This window comes from Paralichthys olivaceus, chromosome 2 (genome assembly GCF_024713975.1).
Source record: "Paralichthys olivaceus isolate ysfri-2021 chromosome 2, ASM2471397v2, whole genome shotgun sequence".
Lineage (NCBI taxonomy): Eukaryota > Metazoa > Chordata > Actinopteri > Pleuronectiformes > Paralichthyidae > Paralichthys > Paralichthys olivaceus.
In genome coordinates this window covers 18,500,842-18,514,400 of record NC_091094.1, presented here as the reverse complement: position 1 = coordinate 18,514,400, position 13,559 = coordinate 18,500,842, and positions in this window count along the sequence as shown.

Here is a 13,559-nt window from a genome sequence, read left to right as displayed (position 1 = left end):
GTGTTGCATTGCACTGCGCTGCACAAGAATCCTGTGTGACAGTCCTGACTCACTGCAGAAAAGCACAGGAGTCAATCAATTCAATGCATTTGTTTAGCACCAACATACATTATGTCAAAGCACTTGGGGGGGCATGACATCACCATGCCATTGATCCTCTAGTTTAAATTAAAATACAATATAAGATATACAATAATAAAATAAAATTAGCTGGGATAAAAATGTTCTCAACTCAAGGAGTCAACCTTAATTTAACTTACCTTAAAGGGATAGTTCACCCAAAAGTGAAAATTCACTCATTATCTCAGATCAAATGGTGATCAATTCTTCAAACATAATAAAACAACAGAAAAACATGCCTCCATGTTGCTCCTGTGTTGTCCTGTGTAAGCCCAGACATTAAAATTCGACTCGAGACGGCGTCATTTATTCCAAGTTTTAAGCCTAAAATTCTGCTACCCAAGATAGCAATGCTAGCGGAAGTAATGATGCTAAAATGCACCCTGAGCGGGCCCTTGTACAGTGTGTGCTTACGAAAAATCTCTTTCTTTTATTCTATTTTCATGATAATCATTTGCATAGTGGGAAAAGTATATGATACAAAAGCATATGCAGCATATTTTATAGAGAGAGGTAGTTTGTGCAGCCTACATGCACATTTGTGTTTGTGTGTAATTATACATTTCTTAAATATTACAGTTGTTATGGTGAAGGCCCAGGTTTATATGAGATGTATAAGAGTCATGTTGGGTGCTGAAATCAATGTGCTTGCTCAGAGTTTAATGAGGATCTTTAATTCCAAGGTACCTGCTGAATTCTGTTAGTGTCAGCGCTATTGGAGAATGATTTGTTTTGGGTTTAGACATTTGGGACATCCACAGCTAAAAGCCTGCTCCCTTCACATATCAGCATGGACGGATAGCACAAATTGTGGAGCTTAGCAATCACCTCACAGCTACATAAGAAATCTTTGAGAAACCCTACAATTTTCAGCACGCCTGCTCCACAATGGGTTCATAAAGGTGTCCATTTTTCCTCCTGGCTGGCGCTGCTGTCTTCTCCCTTTCCTGAGGTTCATGCCCACAGAACTAAGGGTGAAATTGAGGCTGATGTATGCAGACGTGAGCCCCAAAGACAGACACAACACCTGCCTGATAGCTCTGCTCTGAACCTCCCGATCTAACTGCCTCAGACAGCCCCCAGCCGCATGAGATGTGTGTGTGTGTATGCGTGAGTATGCATGCATGTGTGTTGGAGTTGATGGTTATACAGCACAAGGGCAGTTAAATGTAAAATGAAGGGAGCAAACTGGGATTGTGACTCATACAGGGAGTGGATTTCAAAGCCGACAGCTTCCACTGAAGCTTCATGACATCAATTATTTATTGAGCTCTCTTTGACACATTCAGCCGCTTCTTTTACCTGTCCTCCTCTATTGCAGCAAATCAATCTGTAATCAGCAGAGAATAAAGCACACATTATGCTTTCAACATGATGATAAATTAAATATGACTGTACTTTATAATTTCATGTGATCTTTATTAGAGAATTAAAAAATGTTACCATTTATTTTACTCTTAAAATGTGTAAATGTGGATCATCTCCAGGTACCATGTAATGCCCTGGCAGAAAATCCTTTAAATGCAGCGACTGATTTCTATTGTCATTATTTTTACCAGAACCAGATAAATAAAACCAAGAAAAAGGGCCAACAACAGCATCAAATGCTGAGAAACTGCAGCATTTTTCAAATGATTTTCCAATATAAATAACTCAATCAATCATTTTTAATTGTCTGCCTGGACATCTCTTGTGTTGACCTTTAGTAGGTGACATACTAATTGATACTGCCAGTGTAAAGCCAAACCAATATAGTTAATCAATCAATTTTATCTGTACAGCCAATAGTTACGAATCACAATTTGTCTCATAGGACGCGTGACATCCATCCTTAACCCTCAACAAGAGTAAAGAAAAACTACCAAAAAACCCTATCAACATGGGAGAAATAAAACGTAGAAACCTCAGAGAGAGCAACATGTGAGGGATCTATCTCCCAGGACAGCCAAGGGTTTGTGTTTGGCAGGTCCATTTGTCTGTTCGTTGGTTTGTTCGATTATCAGCAGGATTATGCCAAAACCCCAGAACAGATGTCCACAAAACATGGTGGAAGGACGAGACCTGGGACAAACAGAACCCACTCAATTTTGGACAAATGGGCAGATGAAGAATAGTTTTTTCACATTCTTTTACATTGCAGGATAGAGTGTTTTCTTGATATTTTCACAGACTCCATGTGGCTCATCAGGTAATCACCTCTTCAACCTGCAGCAGTATCTAAACCCCTCCTAAATCCTCCAGACTCTGGCAGATCCTTCAGTCTATCCTGTCTTTTAAGTGCAATATGAGCCTTATCCTGAAGGTTTTTTGGTTTAGGGCTGTCATTTTTGCAAGTTTTTGATCCGGAGTGCGTCTGTGCTCCAGTTGTAGAGGTAAGTTTTCCACATCTCCACACTTACTACCCGTATCCTGTTTGAATCTCCTCCTCCTTTTTCCAGCTCTTTGTTTGAATCCTCGTCTCATTGCCTTCTCTTGTCAGTGACCCTGTCCCCATTAACAGAGAATCCTCACCTGCTCTTCACCTGCGACACTCCAACAAAAGATACTGGTGAAAACAATCCATCCCTCAAACAGACAGACACTGATGACATTCAATCTTTTTCCAAACTGCTTCAACCTTCCAGTCTGTGCTCTGCATTTTCTGCGCCCTAAATTGAGTCATTATAATATTAGTTGATGTGGCTAGCTGGCTACCAATATATTCCAATTGAGTGTAATTTTATAATCCTGCTAAAATGCTGAAAAGTGATCAACATGTGAAACACACTGTGCTGAGTTCAGCACACAAGTAAAAAACACTCTTAAATGCATATTAGCAATATGTTATTTATTTTAACTGAATTGCTTTGTTGTGATCTTTAGTATCTTTAAAGAAATTGTACTTTTAAGTCAGTATTTAAGTATTTTTTTAAAGACATTGCAATTGCATAACACAACTTTTATTGTGTTATTGTTTTTGTAGATTTTTGTGGGTGCATGTTGTCTTCTTTTTCTTGCCCTAAACTAAAAAACCTTCAGGATTACTTGTATTGTATTATTTTAGATTTAATTGTATTGTATTATGTTGTATTGTATTGTATTGTAATGGCATTTGTATTCAAACTCCTCAACTGCAATAAAATAGCAACAAGTGTGAATTACACTGTCAGAGCTGTAAAAGCTTTACATGTACATAACTTACAAGTTATATATTTCTGTGTATTAGAAACTCTGTTCTTCAGGGTCCTTAAGTCTGAACTTGCTGAATTATAAAACAAATCTTTGTCCATTAAAAATTTGCTCTTTGAACTGTAAAAGCATAAACAGTAAAGTTGCTTTACTGAAGAGTTAGAGGAAATGACAGTGTGGCCTTTGCTCCTGTTTCCAGTGCACTGTTTACCACATTAAATAACAATATTGCATTTGGCTATTGACTGTGCAGTGACCTCAGGCTTTTCAGCACCTCATGAATATTAAACCAAGATTTTGACATCATATAACCGCAGCTTTAATGCACAAGGTGTAGGCTTAAGACGTGGATGCAGCTGTAGATAACTGTTTTCCATCCTTTACACAGTCCATGGGGATTTAACTCAACAACATATGAGTCCTGAGATGTCTTTTATTGGCACCTTGTAAATATGTGCAGTGTTTACACTCTTTGAAACGTGTCTCTCTTGGGAGTCAAGTAAGATGAATTAAACAGAGTGAGACTACACCTTTACAATGTTGAGTTCACTGGAATCACTGTGCCTCTACGGTACATGAGAGGAACCATGTTGATTTTGAGGACATTTAACTGAAGCTAATCCCACTTCTGATGCAGCAACGCTTTATATGCAACAGTAAGTGACTTGGTTTAAAACAGCAGGATGTTCAGCAGTGAAAAACATTTACACAGTGATTATAAAAATGCTGAACCACCAGAACATAAACTTTCAAAACCTATTTTTTTGTACACACCAACATATTCAATGTCATTCGCCTTCACAAGACCCTTACACCACGACACCAGTTCTCAACAGGAGGAAATTGTTTTCACGCCCCACAGAAATCATCACTTCCCACTCAGGCAGATCGCTGGCCGGCCTCCCTCTTCTGTCTCCACCTGTCATCTCGCTGACCGTTCAGGAAGAATTATATGATGGCAAGAGCCTCGTCGCCATTTCCTGGTTCACTGGACGCAGCTTCGCGCTCCACTAAATTTTCACTGTTCAGTTTCTGGAACAATTTTAACTGGCTGCCCCTGTGAAGCGAAGATGTCAACTAGCATCCCGTCAGTAAAGCAGGTGCGGCACATTAACCATTTTTCTGTTTACCGACTCCCTCCTCAAGTTAATGTGGCTCGACAGAAACATGCAATGAATAAAGATAAGGGTGTAGTGGTGTCTCGTGCATCACAAGTGAATGAAAGGTGCTAAATATTGAAAATCCTTATTGTCAAATTGAAATTATAGTGAGATAATTGTTTTCTAAGTGGCATGATAAAAGGACTGTAAACACTTGAATTCATTGGCAGCATTTTCCAGTTTCTTTTGTAAAAATATGTTAAATTCACACAACATCATCTTTCATCATCAGCTTACCCACTGAGCCCAGACCCTGTGTCTTACTTTTTAAGTGAATACATCTCGGAAAATGAACATATGAGAAGATGGAGACACTCATGTCTGTACACGAAACACGAGGCTCCAGCAGCTGGTTGGCTCAGATTAAAACAAAGAACGTCTTGATCAGTGATCTTAAGAGATGCTGGTAGGTGGATTTTGTTATGTATTTTCTCAACTGTTTCCAGTGTTTGTACTAAAGTTAGCATACTTATGCTGGCCACCGCTTCATATTTACTATACAAACACTAAAGCTATTATTTAGCTTTAGTGTTTAGTGTTTGGAAATTAGCACACCTCCAAAACAATTGTTTAAGTCTATGAGTATGTGTTGTTGAATGTAAAGGAATGAAATAAATCTGTGGTAGCTCAGTTTTTAGCACTGTAATGTGAAAGCAAGATGGAGCTTTTTATTGTGTTGTCATGGGTTTTCTTCCCATTCACACTGCTGGGAATTCATATTACCCATGAAAGTAACAAGTCTGTGTTTGGAGGAAACAGAATAAGGCCAATTGGCTGGAAGGCAGACAGAGAGAATCTTTATTTTGGCTACAGTGCTGGTTATAGGATTGTCTGTCTTAAGCCATAATATATGTAACAATTCTTTAAAGTATGTAACAAATCATGAGAACTATGTGATATATGTTGTTGACCTGTGTGCTTACATATCCAAAATCTTTCCAAAGATGTTCAAACCCAGAGAAATCCACAATTTTATAAGCTAACAGGACGTTGACAATGACATGTTCAACTGCCTGACAATGTCCTTGTATTTGTTGTGTATAGAGTTCATTACAACCCACTCTTCATTTCAGTCATGTGGTTTGTGAATGTGCCACTACAAATAACTCACATTCAATCTCCCCTCCTTCATTTATACCAAACTGGCCTCACTGGAAGATTATTTGGGGAAATCAGCCCTGCTTCACATCAAACTACTACAGAAAAATGGTACACAGCATAATATGGAGCACATAAGGAAAGACTGGACTCCCTTTGGCTAAAAAAGAATGTATTTCTTCATTTGGGCAATGATGGGATTTCCAGAGTGTGTTGGATCCTGCACCATGTTTGTTTCATGTTCATCAGCATTCCCAAGGAGAGACAGAGAGAGAGCAGGGTGCATTGTGCAGAGCCAATCAATTTTGTGTTTGCTTGTGTGTGCAGCTACTTAACTCCAACACTTTACCCCGTTGTCATGACAACCCCATTATACATTGCCAAAAGGAAATGAGAGGTTCAATACTGAGCATTCGCAGTTGCTGAAATGCGTTGGGTACACAGCTTGACAGCTTGAGGATACTATGGATACCATGGATATATACAGCATATATACTCAAAAAACACAAAATCAAAATCCAAACATAAGAAAGAGAAGAGGTATCTTTGATACTGTTGGTTAAATCCTCCAGTGTACACACACACAAACACACACACACACACACAGAGGACAAGCTTTGGTTCCAGTGGACAGGCTCAACGTCAGGTTTCGAACAGATGGGTTTTTATTACAGTTTCATGTGCAGCGATGCCAAACTCACCCAATAAACTGGCTTGTGCTTCATACAGCCTCTCTGGTGAATTCATGTGTCTTATGAACATGAAGGCTCTGGTGTGGTGTGTCAAGCTGTAAAAAAGAAGAAAAAACTGATTAATCGCTGGGCAGAGGAGCGATTGGTATGCTTCCAACTTTATAGTGATGATAAAACGCAGAACAGACACAAGGGGTTGTCGACAGCCAAGCTGTTTTGTTCCAAGTCTGAAAGTTGATAGTTTTGTAATTCCTCTCAGAAACTTGACTGACTGAACTGCTTGTGCCTCTGATTCTGGAAGTAAAACACATTCATTTTTTATCTTTTGACAGTTTTCCCTGACTCACAGTTGAGTCTCTTGCACAGCATGTGATTCACATCAAACTCTCTTAGTGAAATCAACAGTGGAAAAGATTATGAACTGGCTGTGCAACCAATTAAAAACTTGGAGGTAGATACCATCACTGCCCATAAACTCACATTGTTTAGATTAGCATGGTTGTTAAGCAAGACATCCACTAGAGGGCAGCGCATGAGTCAAGAATTTCTGACAACAAGGAGCAAGAAACGGTGGAGGAGGTTGTGATAATGAAACTCTTAAGAGAAAGCAAAACCTGCACTTTGTCCCTGTGACTGGGCAACATCATATATACCTGTAGTTTCTAACCAGCTTGTTTCTCCGTGTCCAATGATCTCACATAAACTATTGGCTACACTGCCCCCCACGGTTTCTGATGGTAATGCTCCATATCCTCATCCGTATCCATTAGCTTTCAGAAGATGTGCACAAATATGAATGCCGAGTACATACAGAAAGGTCTGTCTGCTTTTGTATATGTATCCGAAGTTGAACCTTAATGTTTATTTTGGCAAGAAACATCCACTCACTAAAATGTGCCCTTGATTTTTGAAGTTTTAGAATTTAATTTCCAGCTGATTCAAAAGTGGGTGAAGTCAGTAATTAATTCTGGCATTGTTAAAAGGCTTAAAAACCACCAAACTGTAAATGCCTAGTATAGAGTACAGAGTGACAGGCCTGCCTAGCTCACTACAGAGTCCTACAGATTCCAATTTGCAAACATGTTATGACCCATATACCTATATCAAGCACACAGGCTGCAAAGTTACTACCTTCAACTTTTCTGAAGTTATCTATTGTTGTAATGAATGTTCTCATTCAGATGTGTAAAACACTCCCTCAGCCAGCTCCCATTTGTAACTGATGCAATGGAAAGTGACAATGATCCATGATTTTGTAGGAATCATCGGTCCACACATATAAAGTGACGCCCCGTTTCTGTCAGTTAGCTGCACTCTGTCATGGAATAATGATGAATTAAGGGGTGAGAGGTCGTGTTGATATCATGGTGGCTATTTAGTCTTGATAATATTTACACTGGTTTAGATGTTGATGTTTTTCATTTCTGTTTTCCTGATTCTCATTTTGGGTTCACCTGCTGCCTGCTCCCTATGTGTTTCTATACACCTCAGCAGCTGAATGAATACAAACACATTATTTACCTGTTACAAACACTTTTTGTGGGGTTGATGGTTAAATTTAAAGAGGAGAGGTGTTTCCATTTGACAGCAGCTAACGGAGGATATGTCGTTACGTGTTTGAGTTTGTGCTCGTGGATATGTTCTATTCTTCTTGAATCCCAGCTCATCAGACCGGCAGAGTAACCCTACATGGGGCTGTTCGTCCTCATCCGCCTGTCGTCTCTGACAGGTGGATGATTGCTGGCATTTCTGTGCTCCTGTAATTGCTCCTTCAGAGGTTTTGTGGGCTTCTGCTCTCTCCTGCAGGAAGAAAGGAGTAGACCACTGAGTGCATTTATTGAAAAGTTTAAGTTTCCTTCACACTGAGCAAGAAATCATGTACATGCATTTCATGCATGCCTTGGGGAGACTTAAATTATGCATTGTGTGATGACATATTTGCTTTGCGCTTGGTTCATTTCATGAAAAAACTAATCATAAGAGACTCAAACTTTGAACTGATGTGGTACAACAGCTATTCTTCAAGGACAAAGGCTATCTGTTGATTGTTTATCTCTGCTGCTGGCAGCAGATTTACACTAAAAAAGATTACTGTGATTAAAGCTTTATTATTCCTTAACATGTTCTGACAGTGAAACCTCCAAAGAGAAAATGATAAGAAACAATAAATAAGTGCTGAAGGATATAAAAACACATGTTCTGAAAGTGAAACCTCCAAAAAGAAAATGATAAGAAGCAATAAATAAGTGCTGAAGGACATAAAACCAGGTCTTGTGGCTTCGAGAGGACTAAAACAAATGAAGCAGTGAAATGATAAGCTGCTGGTTTTAGGCTGTAGTCACAGTGTCAAAGTATAATCAAAATAAATGGTGCAATATGTGCTAAGTGGAGCCGCTGGGACTCAACAGAAGATGGGCAGTGAGCAGGCAGTAAAACAGAGTCATAGTGCATGCAGTAAAAATGTTGAGATTTCTGTGGTATTACCATAATTATAACACCAAAGGGAAAACCGAGCATTTTACTTTGTATAATATACCTTTATTCTCATTTTTAGGTATAGAATTAATGTCCATGGACTGACCCTAAAAGGTAAATAATACATCAGAGCTTGAAAGAAATAAACTCATTAAGAGGACTTCCATAAGACTCTCTATCTAGATGTCTTAATATGAAGTAAACTTCACCCAAGGGAACTTATTAGGCGTAAAATGAAAGCATAACTCTCACCATCTCAGACGAGAGCGTTTAATCCTATCAGCCTCCGTCACTGATTATTTATAACATTGTGTTCATTTCTGCTGTATATAACAGTGAAGAGAATCAGCTCAAATAAATATTGAAAATTAAGTTACAGATATACTGAAAATATTACATCTTATTAGCGATTAATTAACTGAGATCGATGCAATTTTGTTTTTCTGTGCTCAATCTGCCACTCATGATTGAAAATGTATCTTCATTGCTAATTTTACTTACTTACTTACTACTATATTATTTTAGTCAGGAATTAGCCCAAATAGAAAATAACAAATAAAATCACTCATATTAAACTTGATCCTATTGAACCTATCGACACCAACCATCCATCATTATCTAAGCCGCTTATCATTTTTAAAGGGTCAAAGGAAGAACTGGAGCAGTCCCACCTGGCATTGAGCAATAGACGGGGGACACCCTGGACAGGTCACCAGCATATAGGGTTCCAACATACAGAGACACACACATTTTGTTTCTCATGTTCGCACCTACAGACAATTTAGAGTCTCCAATCAACCTAATCCCAATCTACATGTCATTGGACTGTGGGAGGAGCCTGAGTGCCAGGAGAAAACCTACACAAACTCACAACATCCTTAGTTAAATTGACTTTTCATTTTGAGCATTTAAGGTACTTCCTGATTTATTTTCTCACTTACCCTTCTCTCATGATTTAGATAATTTACTTCCTGCATACTGTCTACTCCTCACTTCCCGCAAATTACCTGTCCCACCTTAATAGTTGTTAGCGCCTGTATTTAAACCCTGTGTCTATCACATGTCTCATTAGTGTCTGTCAGCATTCCAGTTATCTATATAAAGAGATTGTGCATGTCAATACACAGAATCTATGCACGAGGGACAAGATTTTTGGACTGGAAGCTTCTGGTTTGACCAATCATGTTTTGAGCAGACTTTGAGAGCCTGAAGGTAGATAGTCTGTGTTGAGCACAAAAGAGGCGGAACACATTGATAGGTGGCTTTTTAATTTATTTGCATTCATGTACAATTAGCTGTTAATAGAGATTAGCCAAAATGTCATACGGACACACAAAAGCTATCACTGTTTGTGTGGAGAAATGTTTGACTTTTGAGATAAAAGAAACTTGTGAGACTGCAACACGGTAGGGTGAAGAGTTGACAAAGTCTGCTGTTGCGCTGAAATTGGTGTTCCAGCATTTCCATGTGAAAAACCCATCTTAGATTTTTGACCTAACCTTTCTTCTCAGTTTTTTTTATGCTGAGTTGGACCATGTACCAAACCCGTCTTCAAAAAAAAAAGTTTTGATCTTTATCGTGTCTCTGAGTTCTGCGATTAATAACCAGGGTTTTCTTAAAACCAAAGTATAGATCACGAGATTCAGAGCAAAGCTTACTAAATAATATCTGAATATCAGGTACTCAAAGCTTGCAAACAACTTTAGAAATCAATAGGTGTGATAAAAATATGCTGAGGTCTACAAACATGAACGAAATTTGAAAGAAGTTAGAAAAACTGACTATTTCTATCTACTATATCATATAGTCCCAAGGATCACAAAGTCACTATAGCCTATCAGTGTTCACACTGATGATCCTAGACCTTGGATATATACTGTAAGATTTACAGGATGCCAAGACGCTTCTGTACATTATAACCCCATCATTATGCTGTGCGGCTCAGCTATATACCTCTTGGTTCTCCTACTGTGGCAAAATTCCTTCTTATTGAAAGATTTCCTCCTGCCCACCCCAGTCTCAAGTGCTCAATCTATTCCGTGTTTATGCAAGAGTCTATCACACCCTGAGTTATGGACACATTCTCACAGTGTCTGCATTGGAAATGTGGCCACACAAATGCCAGGGCTGTAGCAACACCATTAGTACAGTTGAGCACCGAGAGGTAAAACAGAGGCAATCACTTCAGGAGGCCTGCTGCTCTGTCGACACTCTGATTAGCCTTAGCTTCCAGGTATGTAATGACCTGCCACTGCAGCTAATCCATTGCACAGCAGAGGCCGGGCACACTTTCCTCCTCCTCCACCTCCTCCCCCCTGACCCCCGAGAGGACCTCACTTTATATCAAACACAGGATCGTGGCAACAGGAATGATATAGAAGTCAGTGGTAAATGAATGGGTAACCAATCATGTCCCATGCTAAAACATGTATGTGCTATGTTCTAGGGCTGAAACAAATAATTTTATGTGTAAGAATGTTTGATTATGATGTGAACTGTTGAACGGGCAGCCAAGTACAATAACTGGATTTGTCAGTAATGGTCATGAACTGTCAGCTTATCTTTTCAACATATACCAAGGATTAGTCAATAAACTTTTATTGTTTTCTGCTGTGTTGAAAGTTCAAACATGTGTCAAACAAACTGTACCTATTGTGGATCAAAAGACCATAGACTGTATATGAAGATGTATCACATTTTAAGTCCCAGTTTCTGAATAAAAGCTTTGAGCATTTCATTGATAATGTAGCATTTTGATACTTTCACAGTATTTATGCAACATATATACATTGCTTTTTTAATCAGAAAAAACATAGAAATCTTACTCTCTTTAACACAGGACCTTTAAGTAAAATACCTTATAAAACTATAAAATAGTTTTGACATTGATGGAAGTGTAGCAATTGAAAGTGTGCCAATTTGATATTGTTTCTACATTACCTAAAATTAGAGCAGAGTTGAAATGGCATTATATAAAATGATGATGTCAATGGTAAAATATCAGGGCAAATGTCATCATGAAATGGGAAAAGTGTGCCTGCCCTCGAAGTTGTAATAAAACATCACTTCAAGTGGCTTCCTAGAGGGAACACCAGAGAACCAAGAGTGGGGGAGAAGGCCAGAGGAGGAGAGGTAGAGCACTGGAGCAGATTTAGAGATAGTCCTCCAGAATAGAGATTGATGAGGCGCTGGGGAGATGGGAGAAACAGAGAGAGAGGAAGGTTGAGAGAGGAAAGCAGATGCAGAGACAGTGGTAGCAAATGGAGATGTGAGAGGCTCATTGAAGGATACATCCCAGCTGAGGAGAGCTTCTTTTGAAGTGTGGATGAGCTGCACAGTAACTAGTGTACGCTGATATGCTGAGAGAATGTCAAAGCACGGCGGAAAACTCTGTTTACCAGTTACTGCAAGAAAGGATCGTCACACAGTGTAACGCTGATGATTGAAAAAACACCAGCAAATATATAGCAAATAGAAAGAAATAAAAGGTACAGAAACTTTTTGGTCCACTGGAAACATTGTGGGCAATGGTAAAAATGGTTGATGGCAATGGTTGCAAATATTTTTTCAAATGAGTCATCTTCAACAAATTTCAAATATAATTTTCTATTAATATTACAATATACAACAATATAATATTTATATTTGTGTCTTTAATAACCCAGAGCGATAACTTGGGCTATGAATGTTAAGGTGTGTTGAACCAATGTGACATATCTCAACATCAATAGCCTCTTCTAGTTTGTAAAGCACAAAACAGAAACAATGTTTATTATGTAAAATACTGCAACACTCAATAATAAGTGGCAGAATGATTCATAAACACATGACAGATCCCTGCCTAAACGTTTTCTTTTTTAACATGAGTTCTGTGGGTGAGTTAACACGCTCCACATATTGTTCCCCAGGTTGAAAAAAACTTCTGTTCTTTGGAGGATTTATAGAGGGGCACCTCCAGAAACCCTGAGAGGTAACACCAGGTCACTGAGCACAGTCTGGTTATTTGATGCTTGAGTTGAACATTTGCAAATGTAATAAAAATACTCTCAGATGAACGAAGCAATATACCCATTCATATGATACTTTAAGAATTCTGAGGACTCTCTTTTTATCCTCTTTCTAACCCCCACTGTGGAGATTATGTTTTCATCTGCTTGTTTGCTGGTTGTTTGGTTTGTTTCTCAGGAGGATTTCAGAAAAACAAAATTATCATGAAAACTTGATCGAAGGATGGGATATTGGTCAAGAAAGAAAGAGGATAAGAAAGAAAGAAATGGGAGGATCCAACGCCCCCACACATTTAGTAGAAGGATATTTGTGAATTTAAGGGGACTGTTGGGCCTAAGCAAAGGTCTGCGGTCTACAGTGCCATTATAGTTTGAGTCATAATGTGTAGCTGTTCTTTTAACCCATACCCTGTTTTATTACAATAATTAAAATAGATCCATGAATTTAACAGCTCAAATATATGTGGATATGACTTGTGAAAGCAAGTAAAACACAAGGTAACAATTGATGTCAGCTCTCACATCATTTACATGATTAAAATGAGCAAAGGTTTCCAGTGTTCACTCTACTGGTGTATGAGCACAAGGAACCTTAACACAGTATACTGTCTAAGAGACGAAGTCCAGATCGGATGTGCTACAGAGTATTAAGAGTATAAAATCCTGGGGGGAACGATGGTGCAGCGAGGTCAGACAGGGCTGAGCGTCACCAGCCTTCAGCCCCTGTGACACTTTACAGGTTTGCTCATAAAAGTCTGAAAGCTCTACATAACAAGCTTATGTTTCTTTTTTTGCCTGAGCCTCACAGAATCATTGTGCAGCTTTTGAAATAACAGTTG